The sequence below is a fragment of the Tachyglossus aculeatus genome, chromosome X2 (assembly GCF_015852505.1).
Source record: "Tachyglossus aculeatus isolate mTacAcu1 chromosome X2, mTacAcu1.pri, whole genome shotgun sequence".
In the NCBI taxonomy this organism is placed as follows: domain Eukaryota; kingdom Metazoa; phylum Chordata; class Mammalia; order Monotremata; family Tachyglossidae; genus Tachyglossus; species Tachyglossus aculeatus.
Window position 1 is genome coordinate 13109351 of NC_052100.1, and position 23173 is coordinate 13132523.

Below are 23173 nucleotides of genomic sequence, written 5' to 3' on the forward strand. Positions count from 1 at the left end.
TACTTTTGAGTGAACCAACAGAGAATCTGGGACAGCTTCCTTGTCCACCGGCTGATTCTATAGGAACTCCACGGTCTAATTTCAGTCAGATGGGTACTCTTCCTCAGTGAAAGCTCTGGGGTGTGGGGCACGGAGTGCCATTCCCACCCTCTACCTTCTCTCTCCCGCCTAAGCCCTTACTTCACTTCCCCACCCCAATCCTACACCCTCTCCGGGATGCTCTGTTCATCCCTCAACAGGCAGGCCGGGGCTGGAAGGGTAAAGGGGGGAGGAGGGGACAAGAAGGGATGAGGGAGGGAGATAGCTTGGCCCTAACGGGTCAAAATGCCCTCTGTTTCCCGACTGTGTGGCTAAACTTACTGAAAAAACATGCTTCCCCTTTTCCCCAGGTCTACCAGGGTACCCGGCCACCACAAGACAATCAAATTAGCCACCGAATTTCCCAAGTCTCTGCTCAGGAAGCCTCAGGGACCAGTCTCTCCCCTCTGCCACCCCCTCCCCACGTCCACCCCCAGCCCAGCCCGCAAACCCCAGGCTTCACGGCCACCTCTTGGCATGTAATGTTGAACCAAAGGCAAGCTACCAATGCCCTCCCACGAAGAGGTGGGTGGATGGCATGGGACCTGAGGATTCTTCTCTCACCCACCAAGTGCTTGCAATACCCATGGCATTCAGGGAACAATAGGGGCAGTAGGAGAGCCAACCAACAAAGCAGCACAACAAAAACCAAGCCTTGGCTCTTTTCTCCGCCGCAGCAGCCGCCCGGGCCCAGAGAAATCACAGAGGAAGAGTGAGAGTTCTCTCGTGGGAAGGGGAGGAGATGTCCAATTTAGAGTTTCCGACAGGAGCAAATGGCATCACGGGGGCTTACGGCCGTCCTTGGCCAATCAGGAGGATCCCCCACGGCGCTCGAGGTCACATCTCCCGAGTTGCGGGAAGCACTCTTGCCCACGAAACCCAGAGGGTCATCCAACCGAGGGTCCCCCCGCGGCCCTGCTGTGCTCCCAGCGCCCGAAGGAAGTCTCTCAGGTCAAACAGCTCTGAAAGCTCCCCTATCCCAGCAGCTTCAAAATGATCACTTGTACCACTAGTATGAAGAACACACCCAATCCGTCCCGAGTCCATTTTCGGTCATTTTCTAACATTGGGTCATGTTGAAAGCATGCCGAACGTTCGGTATCTTTGGAGACTAGGGTACAGGGTAGCGAGAGAAGGGAGAGAGCTTGATGCTCGGAACAATTTCACTTTTGCAGAGCTGATTATTATGGCAAACACACCGTATTTGTCTTCTCTGCCCCCCTTACTGCTCATTTAACCAGAAACTTCTTTCAAATTACATCCTTCTATTTCTGGGCCTTTGTGTTAATCATTTCCCCGGAGAATTGGTGTTTAATTGCTGTCTAATTTGCATAATTATGCATATTAATCTCTACCCATAATGAATATTCATAGTTCTCATTTAGATTTTGTTTTCTAATCAAAAATTTCCAATGTGATTACTGTGCAAAGCAGGGATAAGCCCCTAATAAGACCTTGGGTACTAGGGAGAACTGCTGCCAATTCTCCCACCTCCGACTTCCCAGAATAAACTTCTGTGCTGTCAATGTATTTTCCAAGCAACTCACCCGCAGACCCCTGGAAACACACGGACCAAAAATCACCCGACCCATGGGCTCCTTCCCTGGTCAGTGACAGAGCAGCCAGGATCCAAGGGGCTGGAGAGGCAAAGCGGACTCTCTGTCACCGATCTGCCCGCACCTGGACTGTATCCATCCCCGCCGCGGGCCTCGGGACTCAGTCCCGGCCCCCAGGTCAACGGGCTCGGGGGGCCCGAGGGATCGCGGGCCACCACTGCTGGGGAAGGAGCGAAGGGAGAAAGGTGAAGGAGTACTAGGAGAGGAATGGTTGATGGAAGAAACGAAGAAGAAGGAAGGTGCTCCGCCGATCAACGGACCAAAGGCTCAGAGAAGCCAGAACCCTAGTTGGAACCGATGTTTCCGAGCCCTGCTCCACGGAAGAAGACCAAGACCAACCCAGGAAAGCTGTGAGAGCCGTCATCAAAGGCCCCACCCACCACCCACCTCTGTGCCCCTTCACTGTCACTTCTCCTTGGACCTCAGCTGGCTCCTGCTCCGGCTCTTTCTCGGATATTATGTGAATTATCATATTATTCTTGGACCTCCCACAGAACACCAGAACATAAGCCCACACACAGAAATACTCAGAAAGAGCACAAGTGGACCCAACATACCAAGCTTCAGATAAAGATAACTCAGCCGATTCCAAAACAGTACGCGCTAACCTCGGATCCACCGCCGGCCGCCTGCTGGGACACAGGGAATTCGCTCCCGAACGGAGAAGTGACCGTTCCTTCACCTGACCTCTCCCTGCTCCCAACTGGCCACCATGGCACACAGGCCTGGGGGCACAGTGGGGAACACAGAACGGGCGTGGCTGTCTGAACTGCTGGTGACAAAGGCCCCTCTTTTTGCCCGTCAACGGCTGCCTGCCTTCATATCAACTCAGCTGCCTGATTGCTCCAGAACATCCCCCTCTTCAATTACTTGTATTTACTACTTATATTTAAGTGTTTACTATGCTAAGCACTGTACTCAGCCCTGGGGTAGATACAAGACAATCAGGGTGGCCACAGTCCCTGTCCCACATGGGACTCCCAGTCTAAATTGGAGGGATTAGGATTTAATCCCCCTTTTACAGGAAACTGAGGCACAGAGCAATTTAGCGATTTGCCCAAGGTCACACGGTAGACAAGTGGCAAAGCTGGGATTAGAACCCAGGCCCCTTGACCTTTCCACTAGGCCATGCTCTTTGCTCTCAGGGACCCTGGGACCTACATCCTCCAGAAGGCCTTCCCAGACTGAGCCCCTTCCTTCCTCTCCCCCTCTCCATCCCCCCAGTCTTACCTCCTTCCATTCCCCACAGCACCTGTATATATGTATATATGTTTGTACATCTTTATTACTGTATTTATTTATTTTACTTGTACATACCTATTCTATTTATTTTATTTTGTTAATGTGTTTGGTTTTGTTCTCTGTCTCCCCCTTCTAGACTGTGAGCCCACTGTTGGGTAGGGACTGTCTATATGTTGCCATATTGTACTTCCCAAGCGCTTAGTACAGTGCTCTGTACACAGTAAGCGCTCAATAAATACGATTGATTGATTGATTCAAATTCAGCGGTTGGTCAGTGGAATCACCAGATCAAGCAGTTATTACTGCGGACAATCTCTCCTGTAACCCTTAACTTCTCTGATCTCACCACAACCCCTCAATCCCCTCTAATCAACTCCAACTTGTATCTACTCCAGTGGTTGACACACAGTAAGCACCTAAATACCATAAAACCCCCATCCCTGCCCTTCCTTCCTAGCACTCCCTCCACCCTCCTCCATCTACCCCTTCCCTACTCCTCACGGCGTCCACTCCTCCGTCCCCAGGGCCACCCCTCATTACCCCTCCTCCCAGGCCGGCCCACTCCCATCCAACGGCCCCCCACCGCAACAGCCTCGGCAAAATACGGCCTGTGGAAGCCCCATTCCATCACGGCTCCCTGGCTCCCCCTCCTTTGTGCATCACCGCAGATCCGTGACCTTTGGGCATTTGATATTCGCTCCCCCCCTCAGCCCCACAGCACTTAGGTACATATCTTTAAATTATTTATTATAAATTACTCACTCGTATTAACGTCTGTCTCCCCCTATAGACTGTAAGCTCATTATGAGCAGGGTACGTGTTTGCTAACTCGGCACATAGTAAACCCTCAACGAATACTGAAACCTGGCTCTCCTCAGATCACTTATTTTTTCTAAACCAATCAATGGGTTTTTTTTTTAATCCCTTACTGTGTGCAGGGCACTGTACTAAGCATTCGGGAGAGTATAAACAACAATATAACAGACATATTCCCTGCCACGACGAGTTTACAGTCCAGAGGGGACTAGATGACACTGTCTCCCCTGCTGCTGTTCCCAGATGGGGCCTCATGTTCTCCCTCTTCCCAAGACTTTTGAATCTTGTTCCCAATGGCACGTTCACACCATCCCACCTTCCCAATCCCACTCTTTCCTTTCTTTTGAAGCCGACATCATCCACCTTTACCATCCACTCCAATTACTAGTCACAGTCACCTAATGCCCCCCAGGCTCCTCCTGCAACTTTCTCAACTATTTTGATCCCTTTCTCACATTCCTCCTCTCTTTCTCTATCCTTACACTGATTCTTGGGGACTTTTATATCAATGTGGATAATAATAATAATCATGGGTTTGCAGCTTTCTTCCCAGCACTCCCCAAATCCAATGATCATTGTATTGTACTCTCCCAAGCACTTAGGACAGTGCTCCATAAACAATAAGCACTCAATAAGTATGACTGAATGAATGAATGCTCCATTCCACCTCACCCACTCATCAACTTGGACATACGCTCAATCTCAACGTCTTTAGTTACTAATCAATCACTGTACAGAGCACTTGGGAAAGTACAACAGAATTGACAGACACGTTCCCTGCCCACAGTGAGCTTACAGTCTAGTACAATCTCTGCACAATCTCTACCCTCACCAACTCTGAATCCCTCGCCTGACCACAATCTCCTCTCCTGCCTTCTCTCCCACACGCCCCCTCCTCTCAAATCTGTCCAGTTCCCTAGAGAAACCTCTGATCTTTCAACCCCCTCCGGTTGTCTAAAGTCATCACCCCATTAGCTCTCCACACCCAAAATACCTTCCCAACGTACAAGCTGACACTCTCAACCCCACCCTCTCCCCTGAACTCAACTCCCTCGCTCCCCTGTCCCTCCGCGGATCCCACACCACTAACCCACAACCCTGGATCACCAGGCTTCCTCCACTCCTGTGCTTAGGGAGCTGCGGAGCGCTGCTGGCAGAAATCCAGATATCAGGGCAACCTTGTCCAACTCAAATTCATCCCCGCCAGCTTTAAATCAAGCCTCTCCTCCGCCCAGCAACAATACTTCACCATCCTTCTTGACTCTCATGCCCACTGCCAGTGACAGCTGTTCCAGATGTTTAACTCCCTCTTCAAACCCCCTACCTCCATCTTTGGCCTCTAATGACTTGGCCACATGATTTATTGCTAAAAATTGAAACCATCAGGCATGTTCTCCCTAAAATGTCCCCTGCTCCTCTCCAGTCCCTCCCTCCTCCCACCCAGTCTTCGACTCTCTCATCTTTCCCAGCAGTATCTCCCGAGATCTCCCTGCTTCCTCTCAAAATCTATCCCCTCCACTTGTGCCTCTGACCCCATCCCCTCATACTTTATCAAAACACTTGCCTTCTTCCTTCTTCCCTCCCTGACCACCATCTTCAACCGTTCACTTTCCAATGGCTTCTTCCCCACTGCTTTCAAATATGCTTATGTCTCCCCTAGCCCCAAAACACCCTCTCGTGACCTCACGGCCCCCTCCGGTTATCGCCATCTCCCTCCTTCCGTTCCTCTCCAAATTCAAGTGAATCGTCTACACCCGCTGACTCCACTTCCTCTCAGCCAATTCTCTCCATGACCCTCTCCATCTTGGCTTCCACCCTCTTCACTCCATGGAAACGGCCCTTTCTAATGTCACCAATGATCTTCTTGCCAAATCCAATGACCTCTACTCAATCCTGATCTTCCCCGTCCTCTCAGCAGCCTTCGACACTATGGCCCACCCTTTTCCTGAAAACATTATCCAACTTTGGCTGTCCTCTCCCGGCTCTCTTCCTCTCTCTCTTGCTGCTCCTTCTTAGCCTCTTTCACAGGCTCCTCCTCTGCCTCAGGCCCCCTTTCCTCTTCTCCCACTCCCTTCTGCGTCTCCCTGACTTGCTTCCTTTACTCATCTCCCTTCCCAGCCCCACAGCACTTAGGTACATATCTGTAATTTATTTATTTATATTAATGTCCCCGCCCCCCCCCAGACTGTAAGCTCGTTGTGGGCAGGGAATGTGTCTGTTCAGTGTTTTACTGCACTCTTCCAAGTTCTTAGTACAGTGCTCTGCACACAGTAAGCACTCAATAAATACGACAACGAATGAATGCCTTCTCCCCGACCCCAGCTGTGGGGGTCCCTCAAGGCTCAGTTCTGGGTCCCCTTCTATTCTCCATCTACACCCACTCTCTTTGAGAACTTGAATAAGTTCTTGAATAATCCCTCAGCTTCAACTACCATTTTTATGCAGCCGATTCCCAAGTCTACCTCTCCAGCCCTCACCTACCTCCTTCTCTGCAGTCTCACATTTCATTCATTCAATCGTATTTATTGAGCGCTTACTGTGTGCAGAGCACTGTACTAAGCGCTTGGCAAGTACAAGTTGGCAACATAGAGAGACGGTCCCTACCCGACAGCGGGCTCACAGTCTAGAAGGGGGAGACAGACAACAAAACAAAACATATTAACAAAATAAAATAAATAGAATAAATACGTACAAATCCTTCTGCTATTAGAAACCTGGATGTTCCACTGATACTTCAAACCAAACATGCCCACCTTCAAATATTCACTTTCCAATGGCTCCTTCCCCACTGCTTTCCAACGCGCACCCTAAACAAACCTTCCCTTGACCCCAGGGCTCCCTCCAGTTATCACCCCATCTCCCCTCCTACCACTTCTCTCCAAACTTCTTGAGAGAGTTGTTTACACCTGCTGTCACCACTTCCAATCCTCCAATTCTCTCCTAAATCCCCCCCCCAATCTGGCTTCCCCCCCTTCACTCCACAGAAACAGCCCTCTCTGAGTTAACCAATAACCTTCTCGCCAAATTGATGGCCTCTACTCCATTCCAATCCTCCTAGACCTCTCAGCTGCCTTTGACACTGGGGACCACCCCCTTCCTGAAACATTATCCAACTCTGGATTCACTGACACTGTCCTCTCTTGGTTCTCCTCTCTCTCTCTGACTGCTCCTTCTCAGTCTCTGGCTGGCTCCTCCTCTTCCTCCCACCCTCTGACAGTGGAGGTCCCTCAAGGCTCATTCTAGGTCCCCTTCTAGTCTCCCTCTACGCCCACTCCTTTGGAGAACTCATTCACTCCCACGGCTTCTTCAATTACCATCTCTAAGCAGATGATTCTCAAATCTACACCTCCAGCCCTGACCTCTCTCCTTCCCTGCAATCTCACATTTGCTCCTGCCTTCGAGACATATCTACTTGGATGTCCCACTGACATCTCAAATTAAACATTTTCAAAAATGAATTCCTTATTTTCCCACCCAAACCCGGACTTCCCCCGGTCTTTCCCATCACATAGACGGCACCGCTATGATCCCTACCTCACAAGCCTGTAACCTTGGCATTATTTCGACTCATCTCTCTCATTCCACCCACATATTCAATCTATCACCAAACCCTGTCGGTTCTACCTTCACAAAATGGCTAAAATCCACCCTTTCCTCTCCATCCAAACTGCTACCATGCTGATCCAAGCACTTATCCTATCCCAGCTTGACCACTGCAACTGCCTCCTCGCTGACCTTCCAGCCTCCTGTCTCTCCCCACTCCAATCCATATTTCACTTTGCTGCATGGATCATTTATCAACAAAAATGCTCAGTCTGCGTCTCCCCACTCCTCAGGAACCTCCGACGGCTGCTTACAGAAACTCCTTACCACTGGCTTTAAAGCACTCAATCTGCTTGCCCCCTCCTACCTCACCTCACTAATCTATCACAGCCATCCCGCAAACTCTGCTAGCACCAGTTTAGTCACTGTGCCGCGATCTCATCTATAATAATAATAATAATGGTATTATTATCTTGCTGTCGACCCCTTTCTCATGTCCATCTCCCAGCCTGGAACTCCCTCCCCCTCCATATACGCCAGACCACCACTCTCTCCACCTTCAAAGCATTATTAAGGCCACGTGCTTTGCACACAGTAAGCGCTCCATAAATACGATTGAATGAATGAGTGAATGAACAAGTTCCCAAGAGGCCTTCCCCAATTAAGCCCTCTTTTCCCCAGCTTGCTCTCCCTTCTTGTCACCTGGGCACTTCCATCTGTGACCTCTGGGCATTTGATATTCGCCCCACCCCAACCCCAGAGCAATTATGTACATATCTTTAAATTATATACTATAAATTCCTTACTTATTCATATTAATGCCCATCTCCCCCTCTGGACTGGAAGCTCATATGGGCAGCGAACGGGTCTGCTAATTCTGTTGTACTTTGCTCTCCCAACTGCTTAGTATAGTGCTCTGCACACAGTAAGCACTCAATAAATTTGATTGATTGATGTTTATCTATCTCTCTCCATAACCTCCTGCAATTTGGCTTGTGTCCCCTTCACTCCATGGAAACAGCCCTCTCTTAGGTCACCAATAACCTTCTTCTTGCCCAGAAGAATTATCCTTGTCCCTCCTGTGTCATTCAACCTACACATTCAATCTATCATTCAGTCTAATCTATTGAGAAGCAGCGTGGTTCAGTGGAAAGAGCCCGGGCTTTGGAGTCAGAGGTCATGGGTTCAAATCCTGGCTCTGCCAACTGTCAGCTGTGTGATTTGGGGTAAGTCACTTCACTTCTCTGGGCCTCAGTTACCTCATCTGTAAAATGGGGATTCAAACTGTGAGTCCCCCGTGGGACAACCTGATTACTTTGTAACCTCTCCAGCGCTTAGAACAGTGCTTTGCACATAGTAAGCGCTTAACAAATACCATTATTATCATTATTATCTATCACCAAATCCTGAAGGCTCAACCTTCACAACATTGCTACAATCCACCCTTGCCTCTCCATCCAAACTGCTACCATGATGACCTTAGTACTAGCGTGGCTCAATGGAAAGAGCCTGGGCTTTGGAGTCAGAGGTCATGGGTTCAAATCCCAGCTCTGCCACTTGTCAGCTGTGTGACTTTAGGCAAGTCACTTCACTTCTCTGGGCCTCAGTTACTTCATCTGTAAAATGGGGATTAATACTGTGAGGCCCCCTTGGGACAACCTGATCACCTTGTGACCTCCCCAGTGCTCAGAACAGTGCTTTGCACATAGTAAGAGCTTAATAAATGCCATTATTATTATTATTATCCTATCCCACCATGATTACTGCACCTGCCTTCTTGCCGACCTCACCGCCTCCTCTCTTTCCCCACTCCAGTCCATACTTCACACTGCTGCCCAGATCATTTTTCTAAAAAAATAAATTCATTCCATGTTTCCCCCACTCCTCAAGAACCGCCGGTGGTTGTCAAACCATCTCAGCATCACTGGAAACTTCTTACTGTGGGCGTTAAAGCCCATACCCTCCTAACCTACCTTGCTGATGTCCTACTAACGCCCAGTCAGTCAACCAATCTGCACACTTCATTCCTCTTCTGCACCTCCATCTTGGGTATCTCACTGTCAATCCCTGGCCCACGTCCTCCCGTTTCTATCCGACAGATCACCACTCTCCCCGCATTCAGAGTCTTATTCAAATCCCACCTCCTCCAAAAGGCCCTCCTTGACTAAGCTCTCTTTTCCCCACACCCTCTCCCATCTGTGTCGCCTATGTGCTGGGGACTTTTTATTCACCCCACCCTCAGCACTTATGCACATATCTGTAATTTCTTTATTTTAATGTCTATCTCCCCCTCTAGACTGTAAGTTCCTTGTGGGCAGGGACCATGTCTGGCAGTTCTATTGTACTGCCCACTCCCAAGAGCTCAGTACAGTTCTCTGCACACAAAAAGTGCTGAATAAATACCACTGATTGATCGATCTATTTATATTGGTTCCCAACTTGGTTCAGATATGGGATGACAGTCAATTCATTCATTCGTTGATTCAGCTGTATTTACTGAGCGCTTACTCTGTGCAGAGCACTGTACTAAGCGCCTGGGAAGTACAAGCTGGCAACATATAGAGACGGTCCCTACCCAACAATGGGCTCCCAGTCAATGGGGGGATGGCCTGGAGTCAAAGCGTCCATTCTTCATCTCAAAGTAGAGATGATGTCCTCTCCTTGAGTCTTCATCCTAGCCCTCCTCCCTTCGGCCACCCGTGTTTCAGACACTGCCCTTCTTGCCTGACACCTGGCTCCCCCCGACTTCTGTCCGGCATTGGCTGGCTCCCGGACGGCCTCTGGGAAATCCGGAAGAGGCTAGTTCACTGACAAGAAGGGGACAGGTTTAAGAACAGGGAACCCCTCGAGGTTTCAACACCCTTGCCTTCGGGGGGAGGGAGGAGGAGCAGGAGGAGGTATTGGGCGGGGGGGCTCCCCTCAATCTTTGAAGAACACTCAATTGAGAAAAGGAGAAGGGAGATCAAATGCACCAGTTTCGGGATCCTGCCTCACTCCCGTACGTACGCACACACAAACCCACAACCACCTCAGGCACCCGTACGGCCGACACTTCAGGGAACCCACTTTCCCTTTAAATGGAAAAGATCTCCAAACCGAATCCTCAAACAGACATTTCCAAAATAGGGACTTCCTCTCCCCTCTTCTATTAATAGTTATTAAAATCAAAACCACCACAGATTAATTATGCATTTTAATAACCCAGATCATGAATATTCACGATGCACTTCTTGCTCATGTTCTAATTAAAATGAACTAATAGAATAAGATGTAGCTGTCAGTGGGTAATATTTTTTACTTTTTTTTTTTAAACGCCAGAGCTAAAAAGGGCCGATCTATGATCATCGTTACAACTGCACCGCGTGGGGGAAAAACAAAACTAGTCTGAGTTGCCTCTCGAGAAAGCCTTCCCATCCGATGAGAGGTGGCCTGCCTGTCCCATCTTCCCTTGACTTGCCCAGGGCTCCAGGCTTTGCAGCTGACAGCTAAGTGGATCAGGGATAGGGTAGAAAGGTCAAGCAGAAGGAGGCAATTGCCCTTTAGAAAAAAAGAGAACTAGGCTTTGCTTTGGCATCATCCAAATAAATTCCCTGACCCCGTCCCGTTTGGAAACATGGTAATTGGGCGACACCACCGTAGACCAGAGCCTCCTCTCCACCCCAAGCGTGGCCCTGGCGAAGCCAGAGAACAATTCTTCCCGCCCAGTTCTGCTAGATTCTCAACTCGGAACTTACCACCACCAGCGGGCAGGAGGCAAAGAGACATATCCCCCTTCTTGCCAGCTGCTCACAAGGCAATGTCAGTTGGAGGGGCAGTGGACTTGATGGGTCAATCTGGGGGTGGAGGAGGAGAACAAAGAAGAAAAGGAGGAGGAGCCGGGCTTGGTTAGGTCCAGAAACCAGAGGGGAGCACAGACTTGGGGGCTGCACCCAATGAGTGGAGAAGGGAGACTCCCAACTGGTCCCGATGCCTTGGTTCTGAGCCACAAGAGCCGAAACCCAAAGGAAGCCTGAAAGCCCGTTCTCCCACACCCCAGGCTGTGAGTCTAGCACTTAGCACAGTGCTTTGCATACGGTAAGCACTCAATAAACACTACCGATTGACTGACTGACTGAATCAGTCCTAGGTGGCCGTGGAACTGTGTCCGACCAGGTGGCCCTGTATCTACCCCAGCGGTTAATTCAGTGCTTGGCACACAACTGGGCAGCTGCTTCTTCTGTGTTTTCTGGGGAGGGGAGGTCTGGTCGATTTTCCCACGTCGCTCAACTCTCCTCTTCCCCCCTAAATTCCCCAACTCTCCTCCTCCAACCCTTCCTCAAGCCCCTCTCACCCAGCTGTGAAGTGGAAAGGCCAGGGCTGACCCCGATTCCCCGCCCCCACGATACATTCCACCAAGCTGCAAAGACACCCCCCATGTTGCCCCCTCACCACAGGGATCAGCAAGACCCTTGGCCGCAGAGGCTGACCAAGGCCGAAGAGGGAAGCGGGGTCTTACGCAGCGGCTCAGTTGCTCCAAGTATTTTACGGCAGCCTGGCCAACGGTCCCTTGGCCAGAGCAAGTGACAAAATATCCCCGGCGAAGGAACCAAGAGCACCAACTGCATTCATTTTAAATACCACTGATAGAGAGATGGATGGATGGATGGAGGGAGGGATTGATTCCTGTGTGATGGGGCCAGCTGGTAAGATTTGGGGGCCTGTGTGCAGAGCCGGGGGATGAGGAAATCAAAGGAGGAAGGCCCCCCTGCATGGTGGCTGTGGAACCAGAAGCAGAAAGAAGCCTCCAGGTGTCCATAGGCCCAGCATGGCTTCCACACCCCCAGCTCAAAAGGCCCCAAGTTAATGGCTCTGAATAGCTGGGTTTGCCCCGTGCAGGGGGGTGGGGGGGGAGACACAGGGAGAGGGAGAGAATGAGAACAAACCCAAATAACCACATGGCATGCTGGTTTATTACCTCCCTCCCCGGGCACCTGGGACTGAGCCCAGGCTAGGGCTGGCAGCGCTGCCAGCAAGAACTCTCGATCCTGTTTGAGGGAGGGGAAGGGGAGCGGCGTCCAGGCTCCGGGCCCCTGTCGGCAGCCTGCCAGCCTTGGGAACACTGTGGGTGGGCACCCTGATTGGCAGAACTGAGGCCAAAAGGAGGGCAGCAGTGGCCGTTTGCTTGGCTACTTCCTGAGGGCACAAACATCACAACGAGGACGGTTACACAATGGTTGGTTGCTCTCTTGGAGGAGAAGCGGGGTGGGCGAGAAGGAGAGAGGGGGGAAAAGAAAACCCCTCCACTCAGCAATCTCGTATCGTCACATCTATGAATATAGTTAACCTCTCTCTCCCCTCACCACTCTCCCTCCGACGCCCAAGGGGAGGAGAAGAGAACCTCCTGAATGCAGCCCGACACCAAAGCCTTCTGCCAGCAGCCCGAGCTAGTGGTCTGAATCTTCAATAAAAGCTGGTGCGACTGTAATTTGATTCGAAACCGAGGTGGCAGAAGGCTGCTTGATAAACACTTCCAAATTAAGCAGCCCTGTAGCCTAATCACTCTGGCAATCAGCCTTACAGCAAAATCTCAGCTAAAAGGGATTTGAAATCAATAAAATTAGTTGACTAGTAATTAGCTTTAGACCTGGGCAAACAAATGAAATTGCCCTGGTCTCTCTCTCCGGCCTGCTGCGGTGTCGTGGGTCTCCTTGCCCCATCACCCGTCCCTTCCACCACTGTTGGGCAAGGGGGTGGATGGGTCATAAAAACGGAGGAGGTGGCGAGCAATCCCCCAGAGCAAAATCCCATAAGCGGCTGTCATTTGGGAAATGAACTAGCCGGGCTCCGCTAGATCTACTCCACGGTCGTGGCTGTAAACAAAGCCTGTTTGACTCTCAGTCACAGGCATCTTGGTCCAGGAATCAGATTCCTGGGACCCCATCCCCGGAGTGAGGCCTGCTCCTGCAAACCTGTACTTCCTCTTGTGGAAAAAGACAGGGAGCAGGAGAACCAGGCCCCAGCCAAGGCCGCAAGAGCTTCAGACTCACTGAACTCAGTCATGGAGGGCAGAACCTCCGAGGGGACGGTGGCTGTTCAACACGGTGGCCAGCAGGACCCTGACCGTAGATGGAGGCCTTAAAAAGAAAAAAGATCCGTAACCAAGTACCAGCCACCGGCTTTTCCTCCCAAAAGATATAAAAGGGGGAAGCAACCTGTTTGGGTCCAACAGCCAAAAAAAAAAGGGAAATCTTCGAGCAGTTGGTGCACAGAGCCAATCGTGCTATTTAACCACACGTTAACACAGCTTAATGATTAGAATAATTTAACGTTAATATTGAACTTACACTGCCATTTTTAATAATAATGATGATGATGATGGTATTTGTTAAGCACTTACTATGTGCAAAGCACTGTTCTAAGCGCTGGGGAGGTTACAAGGTGATCAGGTTGTCCCACAGGGGGGCTCACAGTCTTCATCCCCGTTTTACAGATGAGGTAACTGAGGCACAGAGAAGTGAAGCGACTTGCCCCAAGTCACACAGCTGACAGTTGGAGGAGCCGGGATTTGAACCCATAACCTCTGACTCCAAAACCTGTGCTCTTTCCACTGAGCCACGCTGCTTCCCCTTAATGAGATGAGAGAGAGAGAGAGTGGGTATTTTCATTTCGGGAAGCGAATCCCATGATTGATCGAACTGGATGGACCTGGAAGCTCCAACCTGGAAGGCATAGACCTCGTTTTCCTTCCTCTCCGACACACCCAGCTTCCTTCACCCTTGCCCCAGCTCCGCACTCTGGGGGTAGGGGTGGGGGTATCTCACCCTACCCCAACGAGGGGCAGGCTTGTCATCGAAACTCGCTTTCCCCAGAGGCTGGCCCACGGGGCAGTTAATTGTGGGGCAGATTCAATCAATCAGTCGTATTTGCTGATCACTTACTGCGTGCAGAGCACTGGATTCAGCGCTTGGAAGAGTACCGTACAGCGGAGTGGGTAGACGTGATCTCTGCCCTCAAGGAGCTTTCAGTCTACAGGGGGAGATATGAAAAGAAATAACAGGGGGGGAAACTACCTTCCACCAGCAGAAGAAGCTGAGCAAGGAGATCTGATGAGGCTGACACGTCTTACCCTGTTAATGAAAGAATGGGGCGTGGGGGAGAGAGGGACAGGGGAGAAAGCAAACTTACATCTGGTTGTTTTCATCCTCAGCTGCTTCACTCACCTGCTCCTGGACCTGGCGGGCGCCCGTGGGGTCCTAGGATAAGTGCTCCTGGTGCCCGGCAAAGAGGCCGCTTGTGCCCCTGGCACATTTGAGGGGTGGGAGGTCCTCTTAGCTGCCCAGCTTGGCTGGTGGTGGCAGGTAGGGCAGTGTTAGTGGTTCCAGCTCACCCCGACCCGTCCGGTGAGGAGCGGAGCCGCTGTTTTGGCTCCCTGCTGCCTCTTTCCCACTCGGAGGGCCCGGCCACCGATGCCCCGCCGGCTCTTTGCCGAGGGGCCGAAGCTAATGGTGGGAGGGCGCCCCAGGTCCGTCCAGGAGTCTGGCGAGCTGGGTTCAAGCCCCCTCTCTCCCACTGGGCCTGCTGTGTGGCCCTGGGTCACTTAAACTCTGGGCCTTGGTTCCCTCATCTGTAAAACAGGAATAATTATAATATCCGCCTCTCCCTATCTCAGAGGCTTATTTTACCAGTAAAATGATGTATAAGGGCCTTTTTTTCCAAACAGCACTATATAATCTCAAAAGTGTCATTATTATTGTGTCGGGGCCCAGGGTGTGACCGAACAGACAAATAAACAGCACTTGTTACTGTGAGCTCAGGATCCGCTCAGACTAGCTTTACCTCCTTCTTCAGAGCGTACTGGAACTTACCTCCTTCCCGCCCACCACGGCTCCATCCACCCTACTGAAATTCGGACTCTAAGAAGAAACTCGTGTGTCCGTCTGGATGTGTTATCTGGGTTGGTGACCTTCTTGGGGGACAGTATGTGCCAACAACAAGAACAACAACAGCAGCCACGGCACTTCCACCTCCTGATGGAATTCCTTCAACAGTCGGTTGCTTAATCCTCATAGCTGCATCACCACGCAGTACGTTGGCAAGGTCGTTCCCATTCTACAGATGAGGAAACTGATGCGCTTAGACAAAAGCTTCTACTGTCTGGCCCCGAGGTCTGGGAATGAGTCAGTGATTCAACAGGGATTAGCACTTGGGGTTTCTAACATCCAGTGCTGTGCTGAGAGTAACACAAGACACGTTAAGGGCAATGACTCAAGCATAGCTCCCCCTCACCCTAGGCTGGCCCAATGAAGGGAAGGGGGCTCAGCTGCTGGGATCCTTGGGCACGGGCCCTGCTGTCAGCTCTTGAAAATCCCCACCCCTCCACCCGCCAACCCTCAGCGACGCTCCACATTTAAACTATTATTGTCGGCAGTGACTATAAATACACTCTCTGAAGACACGAGCCCAGGGGTTTCCTTTCTGAACCAGAGCCATGAATTTCCACAGCATTGCTTGTGAAACTCCCTGGCAGAACAAACATTTCAGCCATCCAGGACCCGCTGGAACCAAATCTACCCGGCTGACAATCCAACCCCCCGACAAGAGGCCTAGAAGGGGGGATTAAGAGCCACTTCCTCCCCGGGTCTTGGTCGAGGGACTCGCACCCACAGGAATAAACAATCAAACCCGCTGCCCGGGCCCTCCAGGAGTGCTCCTTTTTGCCCAGCACATTCAATGATGCCTTTTGTCTTTAGAGGAAAGAGGGAGAAAGAGATTGATTGAAAGAGGTAGAAGAGCCAATGCCACCACTTCTGGGATGATTTATTCCAGGGCTTTGCACCTGCTCTGGTACTTGTGTTCTAGCTGGACAATTTCTTTAGGGTTGCGGTCTTAGGGGAGACGGGGGAGGAGGTACAGGGCAGAGCCGAAGAGGGCGAAAAATCAGTCCGTGGAACTCACCACTCGTCCCCGACTCTGGCTGGCTTCATGGGTTCGAATCCTGGCTCCGCCACTTGTCTGCTAAGTGGCCTTAGGGCAAGTCACTCCACCTCTCTGTGCCTCAGTTACCTCAGCAGTAAAATGGGGATTCATTCATTCAATCGTATTTATTGAGCGCTTACTGTGTGCAGAGCACCGTACTAAGCGCTTGGGAAGTACAAGTTGGCAACATATAGAGACGGCCCTACCCAACAGTGGGCTCACAGTCTAGAAAATTAAGACTGTGAGCCCTATGTGGGGCAGCGACTGCGCCCAACCCCATTTGCTTGCATCCACCCCAGCACTTAGCAGTGCCTGGAACACAGCAAGCGCTTAACAACTACCATAATAAGAATAATTAATAATTTGGCCTCCTGGTCTGCTTCTCTGGTTCTCAAAAACTTCAACCAATGCTATCTACTGAACGATTACTGAGAGAAGCAGCGTGGCTCAGGGGAAAGAGCCCGGGCTTTGGAGTCAGAGGTCACGGGTTCAAATCCCAGCTCTGCCAATTGTCAGTTGTGTGACTTTGGGCAAGTCACTTAACTTCTCTGTGCCTCAGTTACCACATCTGTAAAATGGGGATTAATAATAATAATAATAATAATAATAATAATAATAATAATAATGGCATTTATTAAGCGCTTACTATTGCAAAGCACTGTTCTAAGCGCTGGGGGGGGGATACAAGGTGATCAGGTTGTCCCACGTGGGGCTTACGGTCTTAATCCCCATTTTACAGATGAGGTAACTGAGGCCCAGAGAAGTGAAGTGACTTGCCCAAAGCCACACAGCTGACAAGTGGTGGAGCCGGCATTTGAACCCATGACCTCGGACTCCAAAGCCCGTGCTCTTTCCACTGAGCCCCGCTGCTTCTCCGAGCCACGCTGCTTCTTCTTGATTAAGACTGTGAGCCCCGCCGTGGGAAAACCTGATCACTTTGTAACCTCCCCAGTGCTTAGAACAGTGCTTTGCACATAGTAAGCGCTTAATAAATGCCATCATTATTATTATTATTAAGGTGCTCGGGAGAGTACCACAGCGGAAGGAGATCTGATCCCTACCGCTGATGACTACCCCTCTCCCAACCCAACAAGCAGAATTCCCTGACCTCTGGCTTCAAGACTCGCCACCAGCTCTCTCCTCCGCACCTGTCCGCTTTCTTCATTCATTCAATCAATCAATCAATCATATTTATTGAGCGCTGACTGTGTGCAGAATTGCATTTACTGAGCGCTTACTGTGTACTAAGTGCTTGGAAAGTACAATACAGCAATCAAGAGAGACAATCCCTGCCCCAAACTGGCTGCCACCCTCACTACTCTTCAACTCGGGCTCTTGACTCCTTCCAAGCAAGCCTCCCCGCTGTGCCTCGCCCTCGACTGTCCTGCCTCCTGCTTGAAACTCTGTCCCGCTTCAAATTTGCCAGCCTACCTCTTTCCTGCTTCAAAGCCCACGTCCTCCAGGAAGCACTCCCTGGCTGATCACCCTCTCAAACTGGGAGCTACCTTAACAATTAGATCGGTAGTCACTCTCAGCACTTAGGGTTCTGGACATATATGTACATACGGCCCCCCGCCCTCCCATTTCCTTACCCATCCGTCATTCTCTACTCTTACTATTACTGGTTGTATCTTCAATTTTCCCTACTGCTCCCATTAATTGCAAAGACTGCATTAGACTACAACAGTAATGGCCAAATAACAGCTCTCTTCGTTTGCCAGGCGGCCCACGTCCCTCTATCAATCAATCAATCAATCGTATTTATTGAGCGCTTACTGTGTGCAGAGCACTGTACTAAGCGCTTGGGAAGTACAAATTGGCAACATATAGAGACAGTCCCTACCCAACAGTGGGCTCACAGTCTAAAAGGGGGAGACAAAACCAAACATACTAACAAAATAAAATAAATAGAATAGATATGTACAAGTAAAATAAATAAATGGAGTAATAAATATGTACACACATATATACATATATACAGGTGCTGTGGGGAAGGGAAGGAGGTAAGATGGGGGGGATGGAGAGGGGGACGAAAGAAGGGGCTAAATCTGGGAAGGCCTCCTGGAGGAGGTGAGCTCTCAGTAGGGCCTTGAAGGGAGGAAGAGAGCTAGCTTGGCGGATGGGCAGAGGGAGGGCATTCCAGGCCTGGAATAATAATGGTATTTGTTAAGCACTTACTATGTGCAAAGCACTGTTCTAAGCGCTGGGGAGGTTACAAGGTGCTCAGTTTGTCCCACGTGGGGCTCACAGTCTTAATCCCCATTTTAAAGATGAGGGAACTGGGGCACAGAGAAGTTAAGTGACTTGCCCAAAGTCACACAGCTGACAGTTGGCGGAGTTGGGATTTGAACCCATGACCTCTGATTCCAAAGCCCGGGCTCTTTCCACTGAGCCACGCTGCTTCTCTAGACTGTGAGCCCGTTGCTGGGTACGGACCGTCTCTATATGTTGCCAACTTGCCCTTCCCAAGCGCTTAGTCCAGTGCTCTGCACACAGTAAGTGCTCAATAAATGATTGAATGAATGAATGTAATAATAATAATTACGAAGGCGGTATTTGTTAAGCGCTTACTATGCGCAAGCACTGTTCTAAGCACTGGGGTAGATACAAGGCTGTCCCACGTGGGGCTCACGGTCTTAATCCCCATTTTCCAGGTGAGGGAACACAGAGAAGTTAAATGACTTGCCCAAGGTCACCCAGTAGACAAGTGGCGGAGGGGGGGATTAGAACCCACGACCTCGGGCTCCCAAGCCCGTGCTCTTTCTGCTAAGCCACGCTGCTCCTACTGCTGCTGTGGCTCTTGAATGGGTGCGGCACCCGCCTCCCCCCGGCCCCGACAAGAGGGGCTGCTCCTCATTACTTACTGTCACCAGCCCCCCACCGCCAGACACGCACACCCGCCATCGGATTTGTGACTTTTGGCCGCACTTTGTTTTGGGTTGTGGCCCCTCAATTCATGAGGCATCCTCATCTCTGAAATCCAAGCAGGGAGCAGGGACCGTGCGTTTGTTTCTGTTTTCTTCTCTCCCAGGGTGCTTAGGATAGTGCTTTGCACCCAGTAAACCGACCGATTTATCACCACCTCTTGAAGAGAAAGGTCCTAGATTTTGAGAAAAGATGGATTTCAAAGCGGATTCGACGACTGGGATTCCATGGGGAAGCCAGCTCCTGAGCTTGTGACCCTCTGGAGCAGGGCAGGAAGTTGAGTGGCAGTTCATTCATTCATTCAATCGTATTTATTGAGTGCTTACTGTGTGCAGAGCACTGTACTAAGTGCTTGGGAAGGACAAGTTGGCAACATATAGAGACGGTCCCTACCCAACAGCGGGCTCACAGTCTAGGGGGCTCTACCACTACCTCTAGGTAGTGGTAGAGAAGCAGCGGGGCTCAGTGGAAAGAGCCTGGGCTTTGGAGTCCGAGGTCACGGGTTCAAATCCTGACTCCGCCAATTGTCAGCTGTGTGACTTTGGGCAAGTCACTTAACTTCTCTGGGCCTCAGTTACCTCCTCTGTAAAATGGGGATTAAGGCTGTGTGCCCCCTGTGGGACAACCTGATCACTTTGTAACCTCCCCAGCGCTTAGAACAGTGCTTTGTACATAGAAAGCGCTTAATAAATGCCATCATTATTATTATTATTAGCTGAGTTTCCTGGGGAGATCTAGGGAAGTCACAAGCAACCTTCCTCACCTGCTTAACCCTGCTCCACTGGAAGGAAGTAAAGGACCCGCCACTGAACCCAGAAGATGTTTTGGTCCAGTCACACCTCATAGCCAAGCACACGCTTGGATCCCCGTCGACTCCCAGTGGAATCGTGATTCCGCCTGCATCTAGCCTACAGCGTCACAGGCGACGGAGTTTTGAGTCGGAACAAATCAGCCATCTTTCTCTCTCTCTCGCCCCTCCGCTGAGATTCTTGCATCTCTTGAGCCTCCAGTCTTCTCTTCTGTTTCGCTGGCCCCCAAGGTTGTCTCCTAACTGGGCAGAATTTTCCTCTCCCACCATCTGCAGGTGGCTAAGCCCTGAAAGGTGAGCAGGCCCACCCCCTGGGCAACTTGACCATCTTTTCTGGGGGGAAAGGGGACAGAGCCACAGGATCCACCTTTTGGGGTTTTTGCCTTTTTTTTTTCTTCCAGTGAATCTGACATTTAGAATCTAGGATGAGAGTCCCGGCAGACATGGGGGAAAAGAACTGACCAAAAGACTGGGACAAATCTGAGGAAAGGTCAGGCCATTTGAAAAACTGGGAGAGGAGAGGGGAGAGGGAAGAGAGAAAGCATGGACCAACAGAGTTTCACTCCAAAGCCCAACCCACTCCCAACCAATAAGTTTCGAGTGCCGCCGGCTACTGAACAGCTTTGTTCGGACCAGTGCTCTTTCCAAAACACCAGGGCCACGCCCTATGAGGCAAGGAGGCAAATGTGCCGGCTGCCCTGACAGATGGGGAAACAGAGGCCAGAGGTAGGCCAAGTTCCCTGCCCACGTGCAAAAGATTCCAATGGATTAGCTTCAAACAGAATACAGGTCTTCCAACAACTCCCCACTCCCTGGCTCAATCCCTCCTCCCCTGACTGAAGGCCCCGGAGCGGCCACGCGGAACTGGGGAGAATCTGGCTGGAAATGGTCGCTAGCCATGCAGATTACAGAAAACACCCAACTGTAGGTGGGTTGAAAAAAGCAGATTGTGAGACTGTGAGTCAGTAAGAGGCCTTGAAAAACACAGACTGCCAGGGCCAGGATTCTCCTACACACTTCAGCAAAACAAAGCCCTAAAATCTCCGGGTCACCCCACCAGACCTCCTCTTTGTCTTTTGAGAGCTACTCAGGGAGCAGGCGAGGGAACGCGTTTAGGAAAGCGCATTCTCTAAAGGGAAGATGGAGAGAGTGGGGCTTACGGCCCCCAAACCAGGGGACACTTCAGCAGCCTCAGCCCAACCATTCTCCAGAGTATTCCTGTTAGTGCGGGAGGTTGCTGCTCTCCAAAAGCATCCCACGGGGGATCAGTACTGTACTCTCAAATGGCCATCTGCTCAAAAGCAGACCTCTGTCCAACTGAAAGTAACCAGCAGAGGAGGCTTGGTAATCGTGGGGCATCTGCGTGTGTGTGCACGCCTACATGGAGACTGGGACTTGCATCTAAGTTTCCCCATCGCGTTCATCATGAATCTGCCAAGGGCGGGGGTTGTGTCCACCGACTCTTGTCTTACTCTCCCAAACGCTCAGTAATAATAATAATAATGATGGTATTTGTTAAGCGCTTACTATGTGCGAAGCACGGTTCTAAGCGCTGGGGGATACAAGGCGATCAGGTTGTCCCACGTGGGGCTCACAGTCTTAATCCCCATTTTACAGATGAGGTCACTGAGAAGTGAAGTGACTTGCCCAAGGTCACACAGCCGATAAGTGGCGGAGCCGGGATCAGAATCCATGATCTCTTGACTCCCAAGCCCGGGCTCTTTCCATTGAGCCACGCTGCTTCTGCTCTGCCCACAGGGAGCACTCAATAAATGCCACTGGATTGACGGAGTAAGCCGGGTATGATGACGACTTATTTCTTCTTTACCGTTCATTTTTACCCTTCGTGCCCGGTGAACAGCAGCAGAGTTAGGCTACAGGATTTACGATGCGCAGAGAACTGTACCAAATGCTACCGCAGAGCTGGTAGATGTGATCTTTGCCTACGAGGAGCTGATGGCCTACAAGGGGAGATGGGTTAAAATAGACTGCAGACGGGGGAAACAGTAGGGTAGGAGACTTCTTTGTGCTTAAGTGGGGTTGGGGTGAGATCAGAGCGGTTCCGGGGTGCACAGCCAAGAGCACAGACAACAAAACTGAGGGCTTAGTCAGCAAAGGTCTCTGGGAGGAGACGCAATTTTTGGCGAGTTAATAAATAGAAATATGAATTGTTGACAGTGATGGTGATGGAAGGAACATAAATAAGCGGAAAAAAACAAACCCCCAAGCAAACCAGAGTATGTGTCAAATCTTCAGGGAAGGTTAACTTCATCTTTATCACTGGGCTCCAAGTAGGGCCAAGGGTAGGAATGGGGGAGAGAGGCATGTGTTTGCTGGAGGAGGGCCCGGCAGCCCTTCCAACATGCAACAAATGGTCCCGGAAAGGAAACGCGGAGCCAAGGACAAGGCGTGACTTGGCCAATCTCTCAATCAAACCCAACTGGAATATATCTCTGAGTGGCAAATTGGACCAACCACGGACTCGCTTTTGGCTGCAAAGTCGGCCAAATCTCACTGCTGCCACTTCAGTGCAGTAATGCCACCGGGGAATGAGGGGGGGTTTTTGTTTTGTTTCAAATGAACTGAAGTGATTCCGGTGGCAGTCAGTGGAATCTTCCAGGAGAAAGTGTCCCAACAGCGTGGCTCAGTAGAAAGAGGAGTCAGAGGTCATGGGTTCAAATCCCAACTCCGCCAACTGTCAGCTGTGTCACTTTGGGCAAGTCACTTAACTTCTCAGGGCCCACTCACTTCCTCTGTAAAATGGGGATTAAGACTGTGAGCCCCCATGGGACAACCTGATCACCTTGTAACCTCCCCAGCGCTTAGAACAGTGCTTTGCACAGAGTAAGCGCTTAATAAATGCCATCATTAGTGGTATTAATTAGGTCTCAGCCAGTCCGTGAATAAGGCTCTAATGAATAATCCCCGTTGTCACACCAGTTAGCCTTCAGGCTGCCCACCACGAGGGGAGTGACCATGCTGGACTGATGGTGAGATCTGGCTGAATTACAAAAACGAAACCAAAAAAACTCCTTTTTTATTTTGGGACTTGACACCTCCTTAAACATACAAAGCAAGTTAGGAAGATGTGCTCTGGCATCGCAAGGAACTAGTCAACCTGGAGAATTCTTGATTCTCCCCAACTTTTGGTCACAGCTCTTCTCTCACCCAGCACCCCCACGACCTCACC

At 50.6% G+C, this 23173-nt stretch overlaps 1 protein-coding gene across 4 annotated transcripts in view; it reads right to left on the reverse strand.

Annotated features, from left to right (window-relative positions):
• Window positions 1-23173, reverse strand: part of TCF3 (transcription factor 3) — a 118406-nt gene that overhangs the window by 50525 nt on the left and 44708 nt on the right. The gene's annotated exons all lie outside the window — the stretch shown is intronic.